We start from the raw sequence: 11,174 nt of genomic DNA, 5'->3' as shown, positions 1-11,174 counted from the left end.
TGTAAATGAAGTGTAGTCTTACACAGTCTCAGTTCGACGATTTCTGAGATGTGTGGTTAATTGAAACCCAACCACCAAAGAACATCGGTATCCAAGATCTAGTATTCAAATCCATATAAAAGTAACTGCCTTTACTAGGACTTGAACGCTGGAATTCTCGACTTTCAAATCAACTGATTTGGAAAGATTTTATCTCCTACTTAGCACCGATGAAATCTATCTTCGGCTTTCGGCATGCCAAAAGGGATTTTTTTTTATTTATGTTTATTTTTCCACAATATAAGAATAACCAATGTCAAAAAAATATATCAACTTTATTGTCAGTTTCATTTTATTTTTGTACAAATTTTTAATCGTACATGCCTCAATAAATATTAATTCATTAATGTAAAAATATGTATAATAGTACAAAAAAAACGTTTAACGCAAAAATTCTATTATAAAAATATGATACATTGCATAAATCTTGAGGACATCAACAAATTAAATAAAATAAAAGTTATTTAAATAACAATATTTATTGTGTATATATTTTTTTAATTTATTTTGCCGTACTCGTAATCGCATCACATAATTTAATAAATAAAGGAAAGAATTAATTAAACCGTCATTTTAACCTTCTTGAACCCCCTTTTGAGATAAAATAATTTTTCTTATTTATAGCAGACTATTCTACATCCTCTTTCAAGATGTTATCAGTAATAATATATCATTAAAGTTTTGGTAATGTTATGCAATAATATTAAAGGTTACAAAAAATATTGGGATTTTTTTACGCTTCCTTATATGACCAAGGCTACCAAGAAAGGAAACATAATTCAAACACGTGTTCATTCCTATCTAAGTTTAAATTTAAATTAAGTTAAGCCTAACTAAAATTTAAATTTAAATCGGGCATAGCAAGAAAATTTCTAGACAAATATTAATGTGAATTCTGGTGGAGGAAAAAAGTGTAAACGGATGATCGCAAAGTATTCCCAGCAGTTCTGGAAGAATTGTCGTTTTTTGACCTATACATAAATATTTGTGTTCATATGTAAATAAGTATTCAATATTTCAAAAGATTATTATCCAACTTTCCCCTTTCATTAATTTGTAATTTATTCATTTCAATTTGCAATTTTTTTTTTAAATTAAAAAACAAATTGGAAATTTTTTTTACATTTATTTATATGCACATCTTTTATTAGTTTTAAAAAAATTTAAAGTAACAATATAAAAATTTAAAAAATATTTTTCTCGAAATGCTAGTGGTATTTTCCAGGAGAGTATTTTCTCTCAGGAATTTGCCTAAAACGAGGGGGTAAAGATAACGGAAAACAACGAAAATTCCTCTCCACGTATGGAGAGAAGAAAAAACAACAATTAACTCCTCTATATTCCGTCTTATTTTAGTTGTCACCTTTTAATAATTTCCAGTGGATTATAAAGAAATTAAGTGTTTGTATCATGTGAAAAAATGTCATGCCTGACCGGAATTGAAACCCAGAAGAACCTCTGGATGAAAGACAGAGGCGCTACCACTTCACCAAAGAAGTCGGCATTTTTTAGCAGCATGTTTTTTTTTTTTGTTTTAATTTGACTGAGATGTTTTAAAATATGTAAACAACTAGGAATAAACTGTACAAAGACTTCTCTAATAAAAGATTCTATATCGATTAAATTTCATTTTAAAGATTTTGCTTCGACATCCTTATTAATTAACTAATTTTTCTTAGTCCTTCCTTAATTAAATATATTAATTAAAATATTTTCGAGTTATAGGTTATAGGTTATTTTATTAAGCAGATTTGTTAAGCTATTTATAAATATCTTTAGAAAAATATTTCTTAAAATTTATTTTCCACCTCTAAAAAATATATATTCTGTTTTTTGGCTCTTTTTGTGAAATTGTATCTTTTGTTCTTCATTGAAAGGTTTATTAAAATTAAAGTAGTTTTGGCATCTATATTATATTTCATACCCAATATGAGAAAAATTCACTTTAAATAAAAGTTACTTCATCTTTTTAATATAATTAAACAATTCACTTTTGAATTAATATTTTTTGTTAAGTATTACTTCTTTATAAAAAATTTTTTTCCTAAATTTTCCCCACAGAGCAAGAATATTTCTAAAATCAATAATTTTTTTCAAAATTTGGGAATTTTGATGTTTGAATCTTAGTTTGATAATCATGACCAGCGTAGCCGGTAAAGTCATATACCGATTTTGCCAGATTTTTTTATAAAGGCAGGTAGACTGAATCGTCCGATGGCCGTTACACGCATGGGATTTTTTCTGATGTGAGTAGTATGCAGGTTGTTAGGTGTATTTCCCCCATTCAACGTATTACACAGTTTCTTTCTAGATACGGTTCTTTTCGAGATAAGTTGGCCAGATTTGGTTTGATTAATTCAGGCTTGTGTCCGGAGTGTAGAGCCATTGATGATGTGTGCCATGTCTTACATGTCTGTCCCAGGTACGAAACTGAACGTATCAAACTTGTTAGAGAGCTGGCGAGGATCAATCCTGGTTTTGATCTGCGAGTTAATTGGAAAACCGAAAGGGAATGTAACATAGTTGCTGGGTTCCTGAGATTCTTAGCTCTGTGGAGGATGGCTGAGGAGATCTAATGCTGTTATATGATGTATAGATAGGTAGCAATGCGGTTGACTAGGATCCCGCTTACTTCGTCGAGATAGGCCTTTTGGTATCGAGCCCCGGTTAACTAAGATAATCGCTGTTAGGATGAGAATGGATCTGTGGAGAACTCTGAGAGATGAAGCTACGGTATGGGAGGGTGTGGACATTGATCTCGCCCCCGAAAGTGGACCAGACCAGAGAGAGAGTATGTTTTCATTAGAAGCTTATTATATTTAAGAATTTTTTTCTTGATTTTTAAATAAATCAAGAGGACTTTGAGTAAATTGAATTGTAATACAAAAACTTATCGCTCTTGCGATCAACACTTGTTTTGTTGGTATAAGAACAGCATTTTTGGTGTTTAAAGACGCAATAAGTAATGATCTGAGTGCATAGTCTAATTAAAGTTATATATGGGAAGAGTTTTTTGTATGAAAACTTCGGTGTTAGAGGAAGACGCGGGGATCGCGCTTCCACGAATCGGTTAATTTGATAGCTGAGGGTTGTAAGTTATGTAGGTAGTCATGGTTGGAAGAAGCCGTACAGATAGTAAGTTGTGTAAATACACTGATGGAAAAGTCTGCCGATCCCGGCATTTGCATCGGTGGCATCCTGACAAAGTCAAACTGTTGATTGTGATGTGTTATCAGGCGACCTCCGGTAAAGCCCATCAAGGCTAGGAACAGAGGGGTTGGTGTGACGACCGGGATTATCACAAGATAGGTGTCTTACCCATTCCGAAGGGATGTATTCAATATGAATACTATCCTTCGGAATGTACTCATTATGTATTCGTTATGAAAAATATCTGACACCAGGAGTTAAAAATGTTAAAAAACCTGCAGTGAAATTTATGGGAATAATGTCCACAGTATCTGAAATTAAATAATCAGAAGGGATAAAACTATTTACATTCGATAAAACAAGGGAACGAGATCGAATTATCATATAAAAATTTGACGAATTTGGTAAACATGTAGTATGGCTGAAAATTCACAACTTAAAAAAAAAAACGAAATGCCTGCTTTAAATAAGTACTGTCATGCTAAATGATGCTTCAGTCCTTCCTAATACTAAACGAGCCAGTGCGTATAAATTCCTTCGATTAACAGCATTTTAATTTGTGGCAACAATAAGACAAAGTGTAATAATAGACAATGAGAACTTCGCATTGTGGTACAGAATTTATTTTAAGAAAATTAGAGAGTTTACAAATAATAAACAACGAGACATAAGTTAATGTAGGTCATATGAATTAAAAGTGTGACATGATGCAACCGTAAAATCACGAAGCATACATTTTTGGTGGGTGCTTGCATCCTAAAATCATCTAGTCGAGAAAATCGTGCAATTCCATTCTGCACTGGAAACGAAACTGCGGGTTTTAAATGATGATCACTTAATTAATTGAATCAAAAAGTCGGGTTATTATCACGCGAAAATGAATGATAATATAAAAACTGGTTCGAAAAAGTTGTGAAATTAATACTAATAGTATAATAATTATGGATAATGTCCCGTATCACATTATTAGAATTAAACGAGTACCGATTAATTTTTGCTGCATGTGATATAGTTAACTGACTCCACGAAAAAAAAAACAATTAGCTTTGACGAAAGTGACATAAAGGCAAATAGTAAAAAGTAAATTCAGACTCTTTTAAAAAAATATATTAATCATGACATAACTGAAAAAGAAGGCCAATTTGTACTTCCATTTGCTGAATTCTGTAGAATTGAATGGGAATGATGCAGGTAAAGGGCTACGTAGCTCCAAACAAAAAAATATTAAAAGTGAGACGTAAAAATATCAATGGAAGTAGGTTTGACTAATGTAGGAGAATCATAGTGGATGTAAAAATCACGTTGTGAGAGAAGAAAAAATATCCCAACTCGATTTTGTTAAACTCGTTAACAGACTAATTATTAAATTGATGACGACAAATCTACTGAATTAGAATCGGAATGCGATATGAAAGGATTTATTCCTTTATGAAATGATGACTCATACTAAAGAAAGTTATTTGTTTTTAATAATATTTCATTTGTTTTGCAATAAAATTGTTTTCATTTTTGTCAAAGTTACTGGTATAGTATTACATTTGTAGTTAAAATTTTTAATTTTTTACTTTCGTGTAAAGAAACTCATATTTAGTATATTTTTACTAGTGATATGTTCAGTATTTCTTAACAAGAAAAATTAAAAAAAAAAACAAAAAAACTACATTTTCTTACACTAGAAACGGTACAGGAGAAAATAAGGTAAGTGATTTTATACTACAACTTCTTGCTCAATACAGTATAAACTATTTTTATTAAGGTTCAGGGTACATGCCTCTTCATTGTATTACTTTTATACTCTGCTTTCTTTGTTTACACCTTTCCCAGACTAATGATAAAATTCTATTAACAATTTTCAGAGTGATTAAAGATTGATGATGCATCTAACCAAAATAAATTATAACATTATTATGTAAAATTTGGTTTTAAAAACCTTCAGTCTGCATTCGATGTACGCAGAATGAAAAATGGAATGATGCATCTGCAGTTTAATATCTCTAAGAAAACTTACTCAAATAAAAAATGACACTGGTCTATAAAAAAAATTGTTTCTGTTTAATAAGGTATGTCTTATAATATTTATTACGCTGATTTCAAATTTTTAAACCAAAATTCAATGAAAGCCAGGATTTTTTAGTAATATGGATTTAAAGAAATCTTTATTTTTTAAATAATTACATAGTCTATAATCAATAATATGATATTTTACTTAATATCTGTTTTTCTTTTGTTTTCTTCTGTATTCAGTCTGTGAAATATCCCTTTTCAATCTTCAGCAGTAGTCAGTAAGCATATTCACACTCCATTTTCCTTGGTAACGTATTTCCAACACTGATATATCATAGAGAAAATGTTCACTGTGTTGATTACTTACATCGCCATGGCTAGATGAAAAAAAGTCCAAAAATGAATGCAACATGTGCACTTTTAGAGACATACTGCATCCCAGTTTTTTTTTATAGTTTTCAAGAAATTTACTGACAATTTTACATAGTTCTCATATTTTTTTTATCAAGCAATGATTTAATAATATTCTAAAATCACACCCAGCTGTTTTCTCAGATTCATTCAAACTTCTCTCAAAGTTAGGATCCTTCCTTAGTTTATGTAATTGTAGTCCAACAAATATTATTTCTTTGATTTTTGTCTTGTTGATCATGGGAAACTTGCTCTTAAGATATAAAAAACATTGATTAACATTACGATTACGATTGATTGACTTAGACAAAATTTTTATCAAACAAAATTTTATGTGTAATTGTAAAAGACACACTTTCTTTGAATTCACAAGATTCTGACAAGTAGTTTTTTGTGCCCAGCTATGAGCGCTTCTTTCTTCGATTAGTATTTTTTAATGTAGTGGTTTTTCCTCTCTCTACAACTATCCCACTACTATAAAAAAACAACAGAACTTAGTATAACAGAACTGCGCTTTTAATAAAATAGCTATTACCTTTACGTCTCTATATATATCTGACAAGAACACAATATTTGTTGGACTACAAATAAATAAACTAATGAAAGATTCTGGCTTTGAGAGGAGTTTGAATGAATCTGAGAAAACAGCACGGGTGTGATTTCAAAATATTATTAAATCATTCCTATGCAAAAAGAAAAGGGAGAATTATGTAGAATAATTGTTAGTAGATTTCTTGAAAACTATAAAGAACTGGGATGCAATATGTCTCTAAAAGTGCACAATTTGCATTCATTTTTGGACTTTTTTCCACCTAACCTTGTTAACGTAAGTAATCAGTACAGTGAATGCTTTCACTCTGATATATCAATGATGGAAACTTGAGTGTGAATATGCTTGCCGAATACTGCTGAAATTTTGCCATAAGTAATTTTTTCCGTAATTAAAAATGTTCATATTGTCATAAGTCTCTTTCATTTGTGCTGTATAAGCAAGCAGAATTGATGGTTTTTCATTTCCATCATGAAAAAGATGGCTTTCAGACTTGTTTTATAGGAATCTATAAACACTTTCCATTCAGGATTGTGATGCTGTTCTAGTAAGTCCAATAAAGAATTTATATTATTGGAGTACATTATATCTTTTAAGGAGAAGGTCTGAAATTCTTGATGACTAACACGGATAAAACATATTTTAGTGCCACTTTCAAAGAGGTTCCATCCTTGTAATCTTGATACTAGTTACTCTGACTTATTTTAAGTAAATTAATATCACGAATCAGATCATTATGTTCGGCTGGAGTAATTTTATGAGGTTCAGTCCTCTCACCATAACCCACCGGGTTGGTCTAGTGGTTAACGCGTCTTCCCAAATCAGCTGATTTGGAAGTCGAGAGTTACAGCGTTCAAGTCCTAGTAAAGCCAGTTATTTTTACATGGATTTGAATACTAGATCGTGGATACCGGTGTTCTTTGGTAGTTGGGTTTCAATTAACCACACATCTCAGGAATGGTCGAACTGAGAATGTACAAGACTACACTTCATTTACACTCATACATATCATCCTCATTCATCCTGTGAAGAATTATCTAAACGGTAGTTACCGGAGGCTAAACAGGAAAAAGAAAGAAAAGAAAGAGTCCTCTCTCACCATGGAAATTTCGATCCATTTCTTCTTCATTACTTTGTAAATTCCTGTTGCCTTCTTCTTCATCAACATTTTCTTCTGAACTCCATGCTTCTACTTCGCTCTGTGGAATAGATCTTATAGCTGCAGGAAAACTAGAATATGTAATAGATTTCTATAATTTATTTGTGATTTTTTTGATAAAAAATAACAGTTATTAGGCTCTCTCCATACCATAAAAAAAGGATGTGTCGCAGATTCCCACTTATCCAGCTGCTTAGTAAAGTTATATAAGAAATATAGCAGATATAAGGAGCCCAAAACTTGTCCTGATTTCCTACTTTATACCCAAAATAGATAGAGTTCATATGACTTATAATGAATTCAAACAAGTAATAATATTTCTTCTTTGAAATTTAAGTTAATTCACTGCACACATACTAAAAATTGTTAGGATGATTTATACAAATACAAATGTTATTAATTAAATCATATTTATGTGATTACTATTATCTTCCTTTTAGGAAAAATAGATTTATCACCACTAAAATCATTCTATAATGTAATACTATATTACTCAAACTGGTCACTCCTCCAAATTATTCTACTCTGAGCCATTGTAAATATCTTTAGACATTCATATATCATTATTAATATAAACATCGAATCAGAAAATCTTTACACGTGTTTAGTGTTAATAGAGGAAACAAATAGTTTCAATAATCTTCATTTTTTCACGAGTTAGAATTACAAACAAAAAACGGAGCTCTTAGAATAAATTTTAAGATCATATTTATATTAAGTGACAAAAAATACTTAAGAATAAGCAAAAATTATTTGTAAAACAAAATTATTGTATGACTAATATAAGGTAAAATCTAAAAAAAATATGTAAGTTAATATATTTTTTTAAAACTATCAATAAACCGCCACGTTGGTCTAGTGATAAAACTTGTGTCGTAAGTTAGCTGATTTTGAAGTCAAGATTTCTCGGATTCGAATCCTAATAAAGGTACCTTTATTCAGATATACTAGATCATGGATACCTCTCTCTTTTTCAGTTTTATCCTCCACAACCACCTTAGGGTATTACTTCAGAGGATAAATAAGGATGATATGTATGAATGTCTTGTACAGTATTAGGTCGACCATTCCTGAGATGTGTGGTTAATTGAAAACCCAACCACCAAACAACACTGGTATCCACGATCCAATATTCAAATCCTTAAAAAAGTAACTGCCTTTACTTGAATTTAAACCTTAAAACTCTCGACTTCGAAATTAGCTGATTTGTGATGACCAATTAACCACTAGACCAGCCCGGTAGGCTAAATCATGGATACAGATATTCTTTTGTGGTTGGTTTTCAATTAACCTCACGTGTCAGGTATGGTCAGCCTGAGTTTGTGCAAGACTCACTCATAAGTTATGAACAAGGGATGCAGCTGCTTATGGTCCCCGAATCCAGAAAGCTGCATAGGATATCTGGAGACTATTGGTTATTAATAAATTCCGAGTATTGATAAGATATATATACCTACCAATATCATTAATTTTTCATATCAAGAAGTTTCTAAGTTATCAGTTAAATTATGTAATTCATTGATATCGATTAAAAGAAAAGTTAAGTATATAAACACATAAAAAACACGATATAATCATTGTATACATTACATTATGCGTAAATTTCTAGTATCAAGTATTTCTTTATACTTAATGTATTTACAAACACAATTAAACTTATCAGTATTTTGTAATAAAACTCCAACAATATAAAGCTTTTATAAGTTAATACAATAACACTAGCTTATAAAATTAAGATAATAAAACGCTGAATTATTATTATTTTTATAATTTATAAGTTATTTTTTTATTTTTATAATTTATAAGTTAGAACAGATTACACTAAGAAAATTAATTCTAATTAACTGTAATTTTATTAATTAAATAAAAGAAAATAATAACAACTGCAATTTGTAGTAACCTTAAATTTAAATAAAACATGCGAAATCTTGTTGATAGTAATAGTTTACATAATCTTGCATAAAAAAATTATTTAAAATAAAGTTTACAAAATTTTCTTGTGTCGTCTCTAGTGTCCTACATTCCAAATACCGCTGACCTTGACTTTGCAAGCAAGCTTCTTTGAAGTGTTGACGCTATTCCGGTGCATCGGTAGCTTTCAACTGCGCTTTGTATTGATTATAAATATGCGATCTTGCTCGCTTGGCTTCTTTATCTTCATTTGTTTACTTTTCTTGGTTTTTTTGAGGCGGTTTCTCTAACCGTCTCTTTCGCTCAGTTGCTGTTTCTTTCTCATCTTTGTAGAATTTTATTTGTTTCCTTTCATACATGTTTGCAGAGATACATTTCTTTTAAAATAATATCTGAAGAATTCCATATTTTATTTCCTCCACAGAACTGAGTTGTTTGAAATCATATTTAAAAAAATTAAATTCTATTAAATTATAAAATCTCTTCGCAAATTGTTAATTTGTTTACTATTTTTACTTCCTTGTACGAAGTAAAGGAAGTATTGTGATCGTGAAAAATGTCAGATTTCAACGGAAATATCCATCTTGACCATCCCTAAATCAATTATGACTAGTTTCGGCGTGACATATGTACGTATGTGTTTCACAATTAAAAAACGATTAGCTGTAGGATGTTGAAATTTTGGATTTAGGACTGTTGTAACATCTAGTTGTGCACCTTCCCTTTTGATTGCAATCGATTAAACCGAAAGTGTCCAAAAAAGCCCAATTTCAAAAACAATTTGGATTTTGGGCATTTTCTTAACTGCATTAATAAGTCCTCATTAAGAGGTTTTCAACGATTTATCATAAGTGGTACTTATTTTCATTGGTTCCAGAGTTATAGCCGAATGAAATTTTAATTAATGAAATGTTTGGATCTTTTAAGGGGAAGGCACATCGATTCGAATCAGACTTCATCACCTTTTTTTAACTTTCTTTTTTTTAATTTAAATATTATTGATTTATTAAGAATTATTAACATCTGTTTGTAAAAATATTTTTACAATAAATAATAATCCAATAATAACAATTTTTAAAAAATGTGAAAGAATATCAGATGTTATTAATAAAATAAAATTTTATGTATTTTTCATTTAAAAAAGAAAAATGTGTATATGTAATTTAACAGCCGTACAAGTCATGTGGTATCCACATCAGATTTGGTGAAACATCTGTTGATGGTTGCATCATAATAATTTAAAACATAGTATTAGATCGATATAAGACACATTTATTTAAAGAGTAATAAAGAGATATTTACTCTATCCTAATATTTCAAGTAAGATTGTTGGATTAATAATTGTATAAATATTTTATGATAATAATTAATATTTCAGGAATTGTGTAACTGTCCATTTTATTAAAGAATTGGAGGATCGTATCTCACTTTCAAATGAAATAAGTTTCAATGAAGTGCAGCATAAAATGTGTATATGTAATTTAATAAGCATACAAGGAAGTCGTGTGGTGTTCACATCAGATTTTTTTTGGTGAAAAACGCTTTCGTGTTGAATGTCGAATGAAATAAATTAATTTAATGGGTTTTTACGAGATATACAACTATAAAACATAGGTATACAAATTTCTTAGTGATATCATTTTATCTAAATCTGGAAATTAAAAAACTTTAACGATAATTTTGCAGTTAATTCGATAATTTTATATATTTAAATCTATTAGCTATTTTATTACTGCGGTTGTATAACCTGATAACCTAAACTTTCAATCTATTTAATCTATTTCAGTCTTGAGAAAAATTAAAGTCAACAATTCTTTTACTGACTCGCATTCGCTTGCCAAATCACTGTACAAGCAAATGTACAATTTTAAGATTCTTATATTTTTGAATCTCTGAAATCTGGTACTAAATACATTAAATAATGTCAATATATTACTTCGGAAAAGAGAT

The 11,174-nt window shown here is 29.8% G+C and overlaps 1 long non-coding RNA gene across 1 annotated transcript; it reads left to right on the top strand.

Annotated features, from left to right (window-relative positions):
- Window positions 1-4,577: 4,577 nt before the first annotated feature.
- On the top strand, window positions 4,578-11,174 carry LOC142331428 (uncharacterized). The gene is made up of 3 exons (XR_012757994.1): window positions 4,578-4,887; window positions 5,046-5,249; window positions 10,603-11,174. It is a non-coding gene; the product is annotated as an uncharacterized LOC142331428 (long non-coding RNA).

The sequence above is a fragment of the Lycorma delicatula genome, chromosome 10, assembly GCF_047948215.1.
Source record: "Lycorma delicatula isolate Av1 chromosome 10, ASM4794821v1, whole genome shotgun sequence".
In the NCBI taxonomy this organism is placed as follows: Eukaryota; Metazoa; Arthropoda; class Insecta; order Hemiptera; family Fulgoridae; genus Lycorma; species Lycorma delicatula.
Note: the sequence above shows the minus strand (reverse complement) of the source record. Positions and strands in the feature narration are given on the sequence as shown.